An 18,922-nucleotide genomic window follows, 5' to 3' on the forward strand; every position below is an offset into this window, starting at 1 on the left:
AGCCACACCTACTCTACTACACACATACTTGCTTTTACACTTTGGACATTGCAAGTACACCTCAGATTCATTTACATTCCATCCAACTCTTGGTTTTCCATACTTTTTCCATCTTCATCTAGTCTCACACATCTTGGCCAATACCTAGTTCATGGTTGAAACCTGTTCCCAAAAATCTAGGAGAGAAGCTAAAGAGGCTCAAGAGTCTGCAAACATGAGTTCCTATGAGTATGATAATGATGTCTTTTTCAATTCTGATCATACTACATTACCTGACATGGATGCCTATAGATACATTCCAAATGTTGAGAACATGGACACTATAAACAACATTGATACACACAATGACAATATGGACAACATTTCAGTACATTCAGCAGAAGTGGAAGACTCCATTATGGCTCCCCGTTTTAATCGATTGGTTGAGGAAATAGGAGAGATAGACAATATTTCTTACAAGTGATGGCACAAAGTGGAGCCAAGATCCCTCATGATTTTGACATGTCTCAAATAATGGAAAATCAACCTTTGCAACAACCTCACCTCAACATGGATCAAAGGAGGCCTAATAGTGGAGGCAATAGAGGACCACATCTTGTACCTAAATCACCATCATCTTTTCTTTTAAAAACCAGAGGTCCCATACACACATGGTCAAGCATATGATACTCACCTTCGCAGACCATTATGGAAGTCTTATGCAGAAAATATACTCAATCACATACCAATGCTAAGGATCAACCACCAAAGCAATTGGATATTCAAAGTCATGTTCAAAATTTGGACACAAGGAAACCCTGTGTCAAATTTGGGGGCAACACACTAGAACAAACTCATGACATGCCTGTAGAGTATGGTATACATGGACAAAACAAATATTCTATTTATCATCATGACTCTATACCAAGTGGTCCTTATACACAACATCCCTATAGACCTCCTCCATATGAACATGTGTATGATCAATACCATCCATATATGCAACTTGCTCCTCCTCCACTCGGTGGTTCGGGCATGGGGTATGGTCCAAGAAGTTGGTCTCCACCTAAGAATAATTTGGAACAACAAATCAAGGACTTACAAAAGAAAATGGAGGACATAAATACACTGAAGCCAACTTACACAATGAGAGACATATGTCCCTATCCATTTGACAAAAGCATTCCAATGCCTCCATTTCCTACACACTTTGTGACACCTAAGTTTGATAAGTACAAAGGAAAAGGGATCCTAAGGCACATATAAGATAGTTTTTCACAACTTGTATTGAGGTAGCAGCAGAAGAGACATATTTGATGAGATTATTACCACAAAGCTTCGGTGATCAAGCTAGGGAATGGTTCTCCCAACTCCCACCTGGAATTAAGTCATGGGGTGACTTAGCAGAGGCATTTATCCAATATTTCTCATACAACATAGAGACAGACATATCAGTCACTACTTTGTGCAACACCAAGCAAAAGGATGGATAATCTTTTTCATCATTTTTACAAAGATGGAGAAATCTAGCCAGCAGATGCTCTTGTGAAATTCCACAAAAACAAATGGTAGAGATGTTCACCCAGAATGTTAACAAAGACATTGGTTATGACCTAAGAAAAGCTTGTTTTTCCACCTTCAAGGACGTTATTGAAAAAGGCTTAGCAATATAGAAGGTCCTATTTGAGCAAGGCATCATCAAAATATTCAAAGAAAACAAAGAGGACTTTAAAGGAAAAGACAAGCCAAGATTTTGGAACAAAAACAAGAACACAGTCAATGATGGTGTTGTTGATGCCAATACAGTGCGACCCAAAATCATTTTTTTGGGATCAATCTCTACAAACAATCAAGTGAATACTCAAACAACTTCAAAATCACGAAGGAAGTACACTCCATTGGGAGAACCAATAGAGTCAGTTTTCAAAAAGCTAGTGGCAAATAAAATAATAACAATTCCAAATTTGCCTCCATATGAGCCAAAGGTCAAACCAAATTGGTGGAATGATGATGAGTATTGTGAATTTCACAAAAGAAAAGGACATAAAACTGGAAATTGTCATCGGCTGAAGAACATCATACAAGATCTCATTGATAGAGGTGACATTGAGATTGAAGGACACTCATCTAATCAAGAACATGAAATGTTTAAAGAACCATTCCCAAAACATGACAAGGGAAAAGCTAAAGCCACAGATGACCAGACCAACTATACCAGAGCATCCTATAACTATGATTCAACTATCAATCACATTTCGATGGACAATTATGTCTCTACCATTATCATCAAGGACAAAACACTTGAGAAATCTACCCAGAGACCCAAGATCATCCTGAAAGGAATTGGATCTTCTTCCAAACCTACCTCTAAATGTAATGTTACAACTCATCAAGGTAAATTCACTTTGCAAGGTGCTCCAGCTAAAAACACCGCTTCCTCATCAACCAAACCTAAGTATGACCTTGTAGAATAGTTAGGGAAGACACCCGCGCTTATCTCCATCCTCGAGCTCTTACGCATATCTCTTGCACATAAAGCCATTCTTGACAAAACTTTGAGAGACACTTCCATCCCTACTGATCTGAACGTGGACTAGTTTCAAGCCATGGTGGGATACCTTTCTGTTCCACACTCCCTTACATTCACAGAAGCTGACGACGCCTCCATAAGCCAACCACATAACTCACCTTTGCACATTGAATCCTTCCTGCACAAACATCGAATAAAATGAGTCCTGATAGATGGAGGAGCTGCTCTTAACATATGTACATTGAGCACTATTAAACAATTGGAATATTCAGATAAAGCTGTGAATTCTACAAATAAAATTACCATCAAGGCATATGATGATGAAGAGCGTTCATCCAAAGTCACAATCACCTTGCCTCTCAGAGTTGGACCGGTTACAAGGGATGTGGTTTGTCATGTCCTTGATCTAGAGCTTACATACAACATATTGCTAGGACGTCCATGGATTCATGAGATGAGCGCAGTCCCATCTACATATCATCGATGTATCAAGTTTCCTCACAATGGAGTTGAAGTGACTGTCAAAGCTGACCCAAATCCATTCATATATTACAATAATCTATGACCTAGATCAGAAATAACAATACCAGTCAATCGAGAAGTTGTTCCATCTTCAACATTTGTTTATCCAGAATCCTTGAAACCTTCGACATCCAAACAAGTAGAGATTGAAGAAAAATTCAAGATCAAAGACATGGGATGTGGTGAGTATATCTTTCATGTTGATCAACTCCCACTATCTCCTAAGACATTCAATCGACAGGAACAACCTACAAACAATTTGCAATACCAAGGAACTGGGTATGAACCACCTAGTGTTGTGGCTACTAAGTTTGAATGCAAATCTCCTCTAGTGGTGCAAGCATCTCTTGATATCAATAATCCTAAGATTGGTTCCAGTGAAGAATCTATTGAGTGTATCGCCAGCCCTCTTGAGAGCTCACATAGCCTTACCATACCATCCACTCATTCCATTTCCACTCCTCTCCCAGACTTGGATCAACAAGAATCACAAAAGCCCTTACTAATTGGGGATGAAAAAACAAGCTTTGAAAAGAAAAATCTAAAGTAAAAAATAAAGAGAAGTCCTTTAGTTCAAATCAAAATCAAAAGCTATTGGACTCTACAAAAATCAAAGTCAAGGATAAAAATCCTATGAAAGAAAGAGAACAAGAGTTGATCTCCCCTAATATCAAAATAACTGGGGGCAAAATTTCTACAATTTTAAGTCAAAAATCATACTTGTTGATCCTAAGTCTCCATCATGCTATCCTACTTTCATTTCTTTTCACAATCATAAGCCTTCATCACTCATCCACTTGTTCCATACATCTATTCCCTTCTGGCGATACATCATGGACCTTTAATGGAGCTTCCTCAAGGGACTTTGTTATCATGAATGCCCAAACTTCTTTAGGTGACATGCATATAGGCCTACATAGTCCACACACTAGTAATTCTATCTCAATTCCTTTATCGAGGAAGACAGTCACTCGAGATACACAACATTCAGTCAAGGAACAATGCAACTACAATCATAAGGTTAAGCCTCATAGATTTGAGGTAGGTGATTTGGTTCTTAGAGAAAATCCTAAAAATCAACTGTACAGAGAGAAGAAGGGAAAGTTCAAACTAAATTGGGTTGGTCTTTACATCATCACAACAACTTATGGATCTGGTACATATCAGCTTTCAACCACAGAGGGTGAACCTTTGGAGGATCCTATCAAAAGCATGCACCTTCACAGGTTTTACACATAGCTCTTCAGAGTATCCTAATTCAAAAATACAAAAATACAAAAAAATCAAAAAATTCAAAAATACAAAAAAAAAAATCATAAACATAAAAAATTGTTACTTGGTGAAACAGGCGCCTTGTGACACAAAAAAATTGAAAAACAGAAAAACATTTTCATCCAACAATGAAAACCACTTTGGTGGCGCCCTGGGCAAGTACCATGGTGAAAACTGGGTCACTGGTGCCATGTGTAGAGACATTGCTCCTCCCTCCTTTAGGATTCAATCCCATCCTTTCACTTTGCACACACTCACAACCTGTTCATCCATAATAAACTTACCCATTCCCATCATGGTCGGTTATTGATCTACCCAAGATTGGTTATCCATTCATAATAACATTCCTTTTCACCCCTTTCCATCCATAATAAATCAGCTCCTATCTGTGGCTAAGGCAAATCCTATGTCTAGTGATGGGTGTGGAACTAAGAACATCACAGATTCTGAGGAGTACAGTTTCTTCCAATATTCTTCAGTCTATCCACGCACAATCCGCAATAAAGCAGTATTTTCCTCGCCATCCGCAATAAAGTTTCATCTTCTCCGCAATAAAGTATCAGTTGCATGGATTCAGTCAGTTTCAGATGAGACACAACAACAACAATGGGCTTCAACAAATCAAATATTTCAACAGACTCAGACAACATATGGTTCAGTGCTATCTATCCTTTTTGTGAAAGTAAAAATTGTGACCATAATCAAATAGACTTATACAAGTGACAAGAGACACTAAACTTGAGGACTGTAGTGGATGTTGGTGTCGAGTCTTGGTTTTCTTTTGATTTTATCTTTTTGGTGACATGTCTTTTAGCTTTTCCAGTATGTCTTTGACTAGAGATTCTATCTCTAGGATGTCTTTGACTAGAAAGACGAGGATGGGGTATCGTCACCTATTTTCTTTGTTGTATGTGGATTGTCTCTTAGTAATGCTATGACTTGTCCAAGGATATGAGGACACTGTGAGTCTAGTGTGAACTGGGGCATTCCTTGTTTGCGACTATTTGATCTCCATGCAAACAGGTACAATGACTTTCTAGGTCGAACATATATCTGGATTGTCATAACCTATTTGCCATAATAAAGCTCAATGATGATAACGCACAAGAAGCTCATTCACTTTCATATCTTCTATCTTCCATCCCTATTTCTTGATTGACTTCCATTGTCCTTCCCGAGTCCGTGTAGCCTGCTATCACATGACTGAGTATAATGACACACCAAAAACATTTGCATTTCATGTAGTTGCACCTGCATTACCACATATAAGCATTTCATACATACATATAGATATCACAATCGCATCACATCCTGCACACAACACATGTTAGCACATTTTACATTTTCATCATCTAAATAGTCATTTGCATTATCATATTCATTTGCATTTCATACATTCACATTTGCATTTGCATAACATATAAAAACATAAAAGAACAAAAATATTGCATTGCATCATGTACATATTTGCATCCATATCATAAGCATCACATAGAAACATACATCACATAGGTACACATGCATATAGCTGCCACAAAGATTAATCATCTCATATATATATAATCATAAGTGTCATGATACAATGATGTCAAAATCATATGGCTACAATCACCCGAAGGTGTCTACATCATCATACAAAAATGGTACAACACTGATACATAGGGATCCCTCTAACGCTATGATGAACTCCCTCCCTCAGAGTCAGCTGGCCTCGATGGAGTCTGAGCCCTGGAAGGACCCACCCCAGGATCATCTCTCCTACCCCCTCTATCTGGTGGTGGTGGAGGACCCATGACCCCACCGCTAGATGTCTGTGTCTTATCTCTCCCTTTAGTGGTCATCGTAGTCCACGATGGTCTCTGGAATCTCCTAGCCCGTTGTTCTGGTGCCACCACTCCATAGTATAGGTCTCTCCAGTAACCTAAGTCCTCCCCATCCCATAGCCAACCCTCGTGTTGCCCTATCCGGATTGAGGAACCCACTGATAACTCCTTCCAATACTGCTAGTAGTGTCAATCCAATCCATGTCATCGTGTCCCATGCCACGTGTCCAGCCCTCATCTCGAGTCCTGGATCCTGAAACACTCATCTCAATGCATCCCTGTCTCCGTCTTGATCATAGGGAACTGAATCCCCATCATTTGGTATCCTCAGAATCCCGTAAACATCCTCTAAGGTGACTATCATCTCACCCATCAGCAAATGGAAACTACAAGTCTCTGAGTGCCATCTCTCAGCGAGCACAGTCAATAACCCCATGTTTGCTCGAAACTCAAGCACATACAAAATATGTCGCAGACCCATAGCCTCAACCGCTACTCTCTCATCAACTGTCAGCTTTGCTCGCAGACTCTGAGTTGATGGGAATCTCTCCCATGACTCCAACATAGGTAGATACTCGTGCAGTCAAGCAAATCAATCATGTCAGTCATAGTGGTATTCCCTATTCATCACAAAAAGTTGCTCTTTATCCTAGTGCTTATATCTATCATATGGCGCTCTATCCTAGTGACACTAACTGTTCATCATAAAGTGTTGTTGTTTATCCTAGTGGTACTCCCTGTTCATCACAATGTACTATGTGTTTTTTCACTCCCTGTTCATCACAAAGTGCTGCTCATATTTGCACTCACTGTTTATCACAAAATGTTTCTCTTTTTTAGTACTCCTTGTTCATCACAAAGTGCCTTGATCTATCCTATCCTAGGGCCTCTACTTGAGTGTATCCTCTTGAGTAGTCTCCTAATTGGCAATGTATGTTCTATCACAAAATTGTCAATCCTAGCCCTATTTGCTATCTTAGTCTTCCCTAGAGGACCTTCTTGAGTGTATCCTCTCAACAACTTATCCAATCGACAGCGTATATCTTTTGTTGATTTTCTTTGTCTTTGTATAGCCACTGTGGCACATCTTTGTCTTTTGTTTCCTCTGATAAGGTTCCAACACTAACAAATGCTCCATCAAATATCAGAAGATGTTTCACAATTGGTTGTTGTTTAGAGTTTGATGGTTTTTCAAATAATTTAGGAGAAAGGGGTAATTGTGATATTGAATATTCTCCATTCCCTCGATCTCTTAGCTACATTTGTTTTTCCATACTTGACAAAATTGAGGCAAATGATTTTTCTTTAGATTGTGTGTTTGAAGATGATGCCTCCCTATTATGAGGAACAATGACTTCTTGAGCTGGTTTGAGATTACTACAATACTGAAATGGATTTGAATCTACTGAGATTGTGATTTCCTGCCCATTGTAGGGAAACTTTAAGCACTAATGATATGTTGATGGAACAACTTGTATGTCATGCATCTAGGGTCTTCCCAAGAGTATGTTGTATGATAAGTCGAAGTCTAGAACTTGGCATGTTGTGTCTTTCTATAAAGGTCCCACTCTGATGGGTAACATCACAATTCCTTTAGAGGAACGTTCTTCTTCATCATAGTCTTTAATGGTGATATTTTTCCAAGGATCAACTGCATCTTCTGAATAACCTAGAGCACAGACAAGACTCAAAGAGTAAATGTTTAAGCCAACTCCTCCCTCTATTAGGACATGTTTAACTCGTGTCTTATGAATGATGACTTTGATATGCAAGGGAAAATTATGGGGATGTTGCAAGGACATGCCATCTTCTTCGGTGAATGATAAGAAGTGAGGGGTCATGAGGTATCCCACCATGGTTTGGAATTCATCTATATCAAGATCTTTAGACATTGGTGTATCTACCAATGATCGTTCAAGAATTTATTTGTGTGCAAGTGAAAGCTTTAAAAGTTCTAAGATGGGTATTTGTTCGGGCGTTTTCTGTAATTGATCCACTAGATTGTATTGTTTTGTAGTGGATGGCATGTTTGTTGTAGGACCCGACAAAACAACTTTAGCTTTGCTTCTTGTGATAGCATGAGCAGGTTCTTGATTTTTCTTTTCTTTAACTACAATCACATTTACCACATTATCATATGTATGAGTGTAGTTTACCTTCGCTTTACCCTTACCATTTTTTGTTGTTGATTATTCACCCTTCTCATAGTTTGGAAGCGGAGTTTTAAAAGTTGTATGAGATTCATTTGTTGTATGTCCATCCACTGTTATTACTCCATTATCAATCAAATCTTGGATGACATGTTTCAATCGCTGACAATTATCTGTGTGATGTCCCTTATTTCGATGAAAATCTCAATAATGGTTATCATTCCACCAAGGTGGTTTTACATGAGGTTCGTAGTTCCTTTCTTCTGGCAAAGTAATCAATTTGTTTGTGAGAAGTGTCTTTAGAGCTGACCCAAGGGATTCCCCAATGTTTGTAAATTGTTTTCAAAATAAATTTTTGATAGTTGCTTTTTGGTGATGATTGTTTTTCTGAGCCGCTGCTAAGTGATGGGATAAATTAAAAACAGGTTGTTTTGGTTTCACATTGTTGTTATCCACTATTCCATCATTGACAATATTATGATTTCTATTCCAAAACTTTGGCTTATCATTGTGGTTGTTGTTAGTGTTATTAGGAGGATGAACTCTGTCTTTATATATTTTCAACTCTGCTGGCAATATTGCATTATCACAGACAATGAAAGATTGTTGGCATTTCTTAAGGATATTGAGAAGGTTGTTGATGATTATGGATATAACTGATTAAAGATGTTTTACTGTCTTGATATTATTATTTTGTCATTGATGTCAAGAAATTGATTTTCTAATTCAGTATGATGTTGCCATATCTTGAGAAGTATGATATGAAGATTATAAAGATGTCGGTAAAAGACACAGGAAAGAATATGATGAATAAGGTATTCAATGGGCAACTACTACCGAGTCAGACAATGATGAGATCATGATGTTTTAGATTGTTTTAACATCATACATATGTTGTAAATTGTAAAGGTTAATACTATACTATGTTATCAAGCAAAGAACCTAGTTTGTAAACCCTAAGGAACCTAGTCGGTAAACCCTAAGGTTATCGCTATCGGTTAATGAAGGCGGAATGTCTACCGAGTGGAGTTTAGTATTCACCGAGTTGTTACGGAGTTGTAACCGAGCTATAACAGAATACATTAAATGTTTACATGCGGTATTTAATAAAGGAAGTTGATGAGCTGGAGCAGATTAAATGATTGGTAAGCCGTGGAAGAAGTTTGTTAACGAATCTAAGGCAATGGAAAGTCGACATGAAGATCTACAACTCAGATTGAACCGTAATACCCTGGCACAAGTTCCAAGACTATTATACAAGTTCCAAGGCGGGGTAAAATGTTTTTAGATTGAAAGATGCATTGAACCTGGACAAGATCGAAGATCTGATGGCTATCATTGATCATGGGAAATGTGATCAAGGAGATTAAGCGGTTACCTAATTGTTTATAAATAGGAAATTGTTGATAAACAATGTATGTGGGCAAGTGTATGCATAGGGATGCTACATAGTGATTACCGAGCACAGAAGCTTGAAGACCTGTTAGAATAACAGAGTATAGAAGCCCAACAGATAGACAAGATTAGTTCTATGTCTAGATTGCATTGAACAAATAGGAATCTACTTTAGCATTTTAGATGTGAAGTTGCAGATAGATTTTTATTACTGTTATTTTTTGAAAGTGATAGAAAATCTCTTAACCGAGTGGACTTAACAGTCTTATATGTAAACCCTCTAGCAAGGTGACATTTTGATTGAATGTTTGAAATCCTTTAACAAGGTCACTTCTAACAAAGTGAAGATCCTAACAGATCTGAGGGAAATCCCTTAACCGGGTCACATCTAGCAATGTGTTTGTAATCTTTAATAGGATTTGCTTTTAATCGAGCATACTCTAGAAGAGTATATTTCTTAGTGGGTCCGAAATCCCACAGTGGTTTTTCCCTATTTGGGTTTCCACGTTAAATCTGGTGTTATGAGTTTTATATTGTTCATATGCTTTTGAGTTTGCATGTTTAACAGTTTTGGTTATATTACTGATATATATGTTACCGAGGTTGAATTTGATGTTTTTATGGAAGATTAAGTTTGTATGATTCACCCCCCCCCCTCTCATTTTGTTGGCTATTGGATTTGTACTTATATTAAGTATCAGAACTATCAATTGGTATTAGAGCTTTGGACTCAAGAAGGAAAGTTTAAAGGCACTTGAGTTAAAGATCCAAAGATGTATAAGAGGGATGCACCGAAGCTGAACAAGTCAAGTTTCTCTACATGGTAGGAAAGGATGAAGCTACATCTATCAGGAGTTGGAGAATATGTTGTATACTATCTGGAGAATGATTTTGTTACACCGAGCACCTATCCATTGACTATGGAAGAGATAAAGGCGAAGCAAGAACCTATTCAAGCAATGATTGAAATAACATTTGCATTGACCGATTCAGAGTTTAATGATCTAGAAGGCTGCAATGATGCAAAGGCAATGTGGGATAAGCTCATATCAGTATATGGAGGAGATGAACATGTTCAAAGAGAAAAAGTAGATAGTCTGAGAGGACAAATTGAATCTATGAGGATGAATGAAGGTGAGAACATAACTCAATACAGTACAAGACTAAAAGAGATTGTCAATCAAATCAAAGGAGCAGGTGGAACTATTGAAGAAAAAGATATAACAAGTAAGTTGTTAAGAACCCTTCTACCAGCTTATGCAATCTGAGTCTCTGCAATCAATGAATTGAGGTCTGTACCTAATATGCCAGTTTCTTTGGATGCTACTATTGGTAAGCTACATGCATTTGAGTTAAGTAATTTTGATAACAGTGGATCTTCGGTAAATAAAGTTGAATCTGCATTTAGTTCTTTTCATCTTGATGAATCTAATGATTACAATGAAAGAAAGTATAAGTACTCTGAAGGAGATCACAGTGGAGCAAGTGAAATATTTTGGAAGAACATGGAAGAAGTACACAAACTATATGAAGAAATCAGAAAGCAAGAAGAGTTTGAAGCACTATTAGCCAAAAGGTTACCGAGAGGCAAAGGTAAGTATAAAGGAAAACTACCTTTGAAATGTTTCAATTGTGATAAGATAGGACATATGGCTTCTAACTGTCTTGACAAAGATTTTACTGAAAAGAGAGATTACCGAGATAACAGACAGAAAGATAACCATTACAAAGGACACCAAGACTTCAGAAGAAGAGATAGAAAGACATGCTTAATAGCTGATGAGGAATCTAACGATGATAAATTAGATGAGACTGATACAGAGGAAGTAGTTTATGTGGCTATCAAGGATGGCTCAAATGAAGAAAGGTATGAAGAAAAAGCCCTAATATCTCACATAAACACTAATGATTCTTGGATTATAGATAGTGCATGCTCACATCATATGACAGGTGATAAACACAAGTTTGCTATGTTAGAAGATTATGATGGAGGCTATGTTAGTTTTGGTAATGATGCACCACGTCCGGTAAGAGGTAAAGGATCTATAACACTTCTTGATAATGCAAGATGCAATGATGTTTATTGGGTTGAAGGTTTGAAATACAATTTGTTGAGTGTAGCATAGCTAAACAACACAGGTTACTGAATAGAATTTCAAAAAGGAATTGTCGAAGTTCATGACAAGAATGGAAAGTTAGCTGCTATCGGGACACAAACAAAAGGTAATACATTTCACCTTGACTCAACTCGGAATAAGTGTTTGCATGCAAAGATTGATGATACCTGGTTATGGCATAAAAGGTTTTGTCATGTAGATTTTGATAATCTGATCAAAATAAGTAAGAAGCACAGAGTAAGAGGTCTACCGAGTCTTGAAAAACCTGAGAATGCTATGTGCTGAGGATGCCAGATGGGTAAGATGACAAGATCAAGCTTTACAAGTAAGTCTTACACTTCTAAGGGAATTTTAGATCTAGTGCACACTAATCTTTGTGGTCCTATGAAAGTTCAAAGTTATTATGGTGATAAGTATTTCATATTATTTGTGGATGACTATTCAAGGATGATGTCAGTAATGTTTTTAAAGGAAAAATCAAAAGCTTTTCAAATGTTTAAATGGTACGAGGCAAGAGTTGAAAATGAAACCGGAAGACAACTGAAATGTCTTAGATCAGATAGAGGAGGAGAGTTCCAATCTGATGAATTCAACTTGTTCTGTAATGATCGTGGTATTAAAAGACAAGTCTCTGTACCGAGAACTCCACAACATAATAGAATAGCTGAAAGAAGAAACAGATGTATTGTGGATTGTGCTAGAACACTGATGATTGAAAAGAAGGTGCCACAAACATTTTGGAGAGAAGCAATAAGCACATCTATTTACACCTTGAACCGAGTTCAATTGAAGAAAGTTACTTTGAAGACACTATATGAAATCTGGTATGATAAGAAACCTAATGTTAGTTATTTTAAAATCTTTGGAAGTAGATGCTATGTTCATAAAGATGATAGAAATGGCAAGTTTGATCAGAAAAGTGAAGAAGGAACATTTCTAGGTTATTCTTCCAGAAGCAAAGCATTTAAATGTCTAATCAAATCATCTAACAAAATAGTAGAAAGTGCAAATGTGAAAATTGATGAATTTGTAGAAAGAAATGATGAAGGAAATTCCAAGGAACCAGAAGACTATGATGAATTTGTCTATGTTCAACCGAGAAGTCCTACCGAGAAGACTGTTGAAGAAAATGAAGAGAATATCTAGTTACCAAGTGATGAAGAAGATCATACAGAGCCTACCAAGCCTGTATTAGCCAAGTATGTCAAAAGACATCATGCACTAAGTCAGATTATAGGAGATAAGGATGATCCAGTGATGACAAGGAACAAACTGAGACAGAACACATGTTTGATATCTGAATTTGAACCGAGAATAGTCAAAGAGGCATTTAACAGTGAAGATTGGGTAAATGCTATGACAGAAGAGATTGATCAAATCAATAAGAATGACACATGGACACTAATCCCAAGACCGAAGGACAAAAATGTAATCGATACAAAGTGGATTTTCAGAAACAAGCTAAATGAAAAAGGAGAAGTCATTCGAAACAAAGCAAGATTAGTTTGCAAAGGTTATGTTCAAGAAGAAGGAATTGATTATGGTGAAACCTTTGCACCTGTTGCTAGACTTGAAGGAGTAAGAACATTGTTGGCCTATGCCGCTTTCAAAAAATTCAAGATATATAAAATGGATGTCAAATCTGCATTTCTAAATGGAATATTAGAAGAAGAAGTTTTCATTGAACAACCTAAAGGATTTGTTGAAGAAAATAATAAAGATCGGGTATGTAAATTGAACAAAGCCTTATATGGTTTGAAACAAGCACCAAGAGCATGGTATGAAAGATTGCACTCTTATTTGATTAAGATTGGTTTTATAAGGACAAGTGAGAACAACAACATGTACATGAAGAATGATGAAAATGGAATACTGATCTCAGCCATATTTGTTGATGATATTATATTTTGTGGAAATGACTCTTTATGCAAGAACTTTGGAAATGAAATGAGCAAAGAATTTGAGATGTCATTAATCGGTGAGATAAAGTATTTTATAGGTTTACAGATACTGCAAATAAAAAATGACATTTTCATTACTCAATCCAAGTACATAAAGGAAATCTTGAAGAAATTTGGAATGGATGATTCAAAACCAGTAAGTACCCCTATGACTACCAACTGTAAATTATCTAAGAATGATGAATCTTCATCTATTGATGAGACACTCTACCGATCCATGATTGGAAAACTACAATATGTTGTTCACAGTAGACCAAACATAGCACATGCAGTAGGTATAGTTGCAAGATTTTCTGCAGATCCTAAGGAAACACACATGACAACAATCAAAAGAATTTTTAGATACTTGAAAGGCACAGAGGGTTATGGCTTAGTATATCAGAAAGGAAATGATTTTGATTTAAAAGTTTATACTGATGCTGATTGGGCAGGCAACATTGATGACAGAAAAAGCACAAGTGGAGGAGCTTTCTTTTTAGGAGACAGACTAGTGAGTTGGTTTAGCAAGAAACAAGGATGTGTTTCATAGTCAACAACAGAAGCTGAATACGTTGTTGCAGCATTGAATTGTACCAACATTGCATGGATCAAACAACTGTTGGAAGGTATAAATGAGAAAGTTACCAAGCCAGTAACTATATTCTGTGACAATACTAGTGCCATTAATATTTCAAAGAATCCTGTTATGCACTCTAAGACAAAGCACATATCTATCAAATATCATTATCTTAGAGAAGAAGCTCAAGAGAAGAAAGTGGTGTTGGAATATGTTAGCACAAAGGAGCAAATAGCAGATATCTTCACCAAGCCACTACCAAAGGACACTTTTGAATATCTCAGAAGCAAGTTAGGGGTCCTACCCCTATCACTTTAGGATGTTTTTTAAAAGTGTACTGGAATTAATACAGGAAATATTACAGGGAACAAAAATTGAAGACAAATGCTCTGACCAAGACTCAGTTGATACACAACAGCAAGAAATCACTTCTTACAGAAAGAAATTATGTTTTAAGTTCTTTTTGGCATTGTTGTCAAAGGGGGAGAAGACCTATAAAGGAGAGAAGACAGAGAAGATCTATCAAGGGAGAAGACTAAGAGAAAACTGAGCACTACAGATTGGGAAGTAGACTGAAGAAATGAGGAGAAGTCTAATGTATGGGGGAGAGCATTTCAGCATTTTAGAATCACAGCAATCCGAATCTATTAAGGTCAAATCAATTGGTTTTGCCATCAATGCCAAAGGGGGAGATTATTGGCAATATTGCATTATAATAGACAATGAAAGATTGTTGGCATTTCTTAAGGATATTGAGAAGGTTGTTGATGATTATGGATATAACTGATTAAAGATGTTTTACTGTCTTGATATTATTATTTTGTCATTGATGTTAAGAAATTGATTTTCTAATTCAGTATGATGTTGCCATATCTTGAGAAGTATGATATGAAGATTATAAAGATGTCGGTAAAAGACACAGGAAAGAATATGATGAATAAGGTATTCAATGGGCAACTACTACCGAGTCAGACAATGATGAGATCATGATGTTTTAGATTGTTTTAACATCATACATATGTTGTAAATTGTAAAGGTTAATACTATACTATGTTATCAAGAAAAGAACCTAGTCGGTAAACCCTAAGGTTATCGCTATCGGTTAATGAAGGCAGAATGTCTACTGAGTGGAGTTTAGTATTCACCGAGTTGTTATCGAGTTGTAACCAAGCTATAACAGAATACATTAAATGTTTACATGAGGTATTTAATGAAGGAAGCTAATGAGCTGGAGCAGATTAAATGATTGGTAAGTCATGGAAGAAGTTTGTTAACGAATCTAAGGCAATGGAAAGTCGACATGAAGATCTACAACTCAGATTGAACCATAATACCCTGGCACAAATTCCAAGACTATTATACAAGTTCCAAGGCAGGGTAAAACATTTTCAGATCAAAAGATGCATTGAACCTGGACAAGATTGAAGATTTGATGGCTATAATTGATCATGGGAAATGTGATCAAGGAGATTAAGCGATTACCTAATTGTTTATAAATAGGAAACTGTTGATAAACAATGTATGTGGGCAAGTGGATGCACAGGGATGCTACATAGTGATTACCGAGCACAAAAGCTTGAAGACCTGTTAGAATAATAGAGTATAGAAGCCCAACAGATAGACAAGATTAGTTCTATGTCTAGATTGCATTGAACAAATAGGAATCTGCTTTAGCATTTTAGATGTGAAGTTGCAGATAGATTTTTATTACTGTTATTTTGTGAAAGTGACAGAAAATCTCTTAACTGAGTGTACTTAACAGTCTTATATGTAAACCCTCTAGCAAGGTGACATTCTGATTGAATGTTTGAAATCCTTTAACAAGGTCACTTCTAACAAAGTGAAGATCCTAACAGATCTGAGGGAAATCCCTTAACCAGGTCACATCTAGCAATGTGTTTATAATCTTTAACAGGATTTGCTTTTAACCGAGCATACTCTAGAAGAGTATATTTCTTAGTGGGTCCAAAATCCCATAGTGGTTTTTCCCTATTTGGGTTTCCACGTTAAATCTGGTGTTATGAGGTTTATATTGTTCATATGCTTTTGAGTTTGCATGTTTAACAGTTTTGGTTATATTACTGATATATATATTACCGAGGTTGAATTTGATGTTTTTATGGAAGATTAAGTTTGTATGATTCACCCCCACCCTCTCATCTTGTTGGCTATTGGATCTGTACTTATATTAAGTATCAGAACTATCAAACTCACCTTTCTTTATGATGGCTTCCTCCATTCTGATTCCATTATCAATCATCTTTCCGAAACTTTGATTTCCTTGTATTTCTAGATGATAACTCATTTGATCGTTTAGGTTGTCGATGAATATGTCCATTTTTTCATACTCTGGCACTATACGAGGATATCGTGAAGCTAATCGTGTCCATCATTGTAAAAATGTCATGAAAGGTTCTCCACTCTTTTGTTTGGCATTACATAGGTCTAGCATTGTTACTTCATGTTGTATGTTGTAAGATTATTGTGAAACAAACTTATCAACCAATTCTGAGAATGATTTGATTCTAGGTAGAAGTTTGGAGAACCATTCCATAGCTAGTCTAGTTAAGCTTTTTGGAAATAATCTCATCAAGTAGGTATCCTAATGTGCAAACTCCATACTCATTGTGCAAAATTCTCATATATGATCTTGAGGGTCAGTGCTTCCATCATATTTTTTGTATCTAGAAGTTTCACAACCTATAAGAAATGGTATCATGTTTAGATTTTTGTCGAATGGATGAGGACAAATTTCTTGAAGTGAGTATCTTCTAACATTTCCTCTCTGCATATCTTGAATTTGTGTTTGCAGTGTTTGTATTTGTTGTGTGAGAGTTGTGATAGGATTATCAAGATGATTTATTCTTGCATAACCATGATTTTGTATTCTAGGAGGATCTGGATCTCTTCTTGTACCATCTCTACCCCTTTTTGTATCTTCATTGGATTGAATGTTATTCAAAATTTCTACTTCATCCCTTTTGGGCATGTAAGTTTCCTCATTGGTTTCGGTGTTACTAGGAATTGATGTGTCATTCATTTTGAGACCAAAAATATCCTCGTATTGTTCATTATTAGGGGTAGGTCACTTTTATTTTGTGTCAATTTGTTCACATCAAAATCTTGGGGGAGTGCAACACCAGATTTTGCTAACATTAGGAAATATTTTTATTTTTCTCCCTCCAATAATTTCTACACAAATTTATCAAATTGAGGATTTTTTTGATGTCTTTGACATGTTGTTATGTTATTTCTTCTTCAACTTGTATTTCATCTTCGTGTTCCATGGTTCTATAATCTTTAGTTATTTCCAATGTTTCGATTTCCATTTTTGCAATTTTTCATCTCTGAGCTTTGGTTAAAATGGGCATACATGTGTGTTAGATATTGTGCTAGGATTCGATTGTCCAAAAGTTGTTTTGATAAGTGATCAACTATCAATGTAAATGAGATAGAGCGATATGACACTAAAAGGTGATTCAAGTGTTTAAAAGTTTACAAGTTTTTCGATCTTCAGTTTTGGAGTGCAATGATGATGATTTTGATAAAAACCAAGTCCAATAGGAACGATATATCCTACAATGTGGGACAAGGTTGTTCTGACCAAACGTTGTAGTTTCGTGATAAAGGATGATAGAACTTGATGAGAAACTATGTGTTTGAGTGATCAGTTTATCAAAGAGGGTGATGATGTACTTTAAGATGTTTAGATCTTGAACTTGTTGAATGTGAATACTTGAAAATATTGAGGTGTTTAGCTTTGGAATCCGATTTGACAGATGATAACTTGACCAAGTAAACCAATAAGACAACCCAATCATAAAATGATAGATAATAGGTGTTTATGCTCACTGTAAATTGACCGAGCCAATATGACATACCTAAAAAAAGATGTGCAAGAAGACAACTCTGGATCAACAGAGATAGAAATTTGTACAATAGTTTAAGCAGCTTCAGACGATAATGCATATAGGCCCATACGACAAATCAAGAATCTCATATTACAAAGCACAAGCTCGTATGAGAATTCCCACTGAGCAAAATGATAAACCAGAGGCCTCATACGACAAAATTTTCTAAACCATACAACAAACAAGAAGGCTCGTACGACAAAACTTTCTAAACCATACGACAAACAAGAAGGCTCGTACGACAAAACACAAGCTCATACGACTCAAGATAGAACAAAGGTAAAAAATGTTGTTTGGAAAGATTTTTTGATCATTGAAGTTTGATGTTTTGCTTCTGTTTTCTAGTTTTAGAGGTTTGATTTTCTGTTTTAGGTATGAAGACACAACAAACACGCGATATGATAAGTGACCTCAAGCACATTACGCTACCAAAGGAAGTTGGCTGAGAGAGAAAACCTTTGCTTGCAAGCTTAGGCACACACCCAATAGCTAATCAGAATACGACTGTTGAGTCTCACGGAATGGATTCTCATCGTTGTATTATCCGACTCCAAACACTAATGGGGGCACGATATGGCAAGTGTCTTGGGAGAGTTACTATCTCTCTTGCACAAAGATTATCACCCTTTCAGAGTTGAATCGGGTAGCTTCTAATTTAACCAAAACTAGTAAGGGATTTGTTCGACGCGTTGGGGTGTAAACTCAA

This window comes from Cryptomeria japonica, chromosome 1 (genome assembly GCF_030272615.1).
Source record: "Cryptomeria japonica chromosome 1, Sugi_1.0, whole genome shotgun sequence".
Taxonomy (NCBI): Eukaryota; Viridiplantae; Streptophyta; class Pinopsida; order Cupressales; family Cupressaceae; genus Cryptomeria; species Cryptomeria japonica.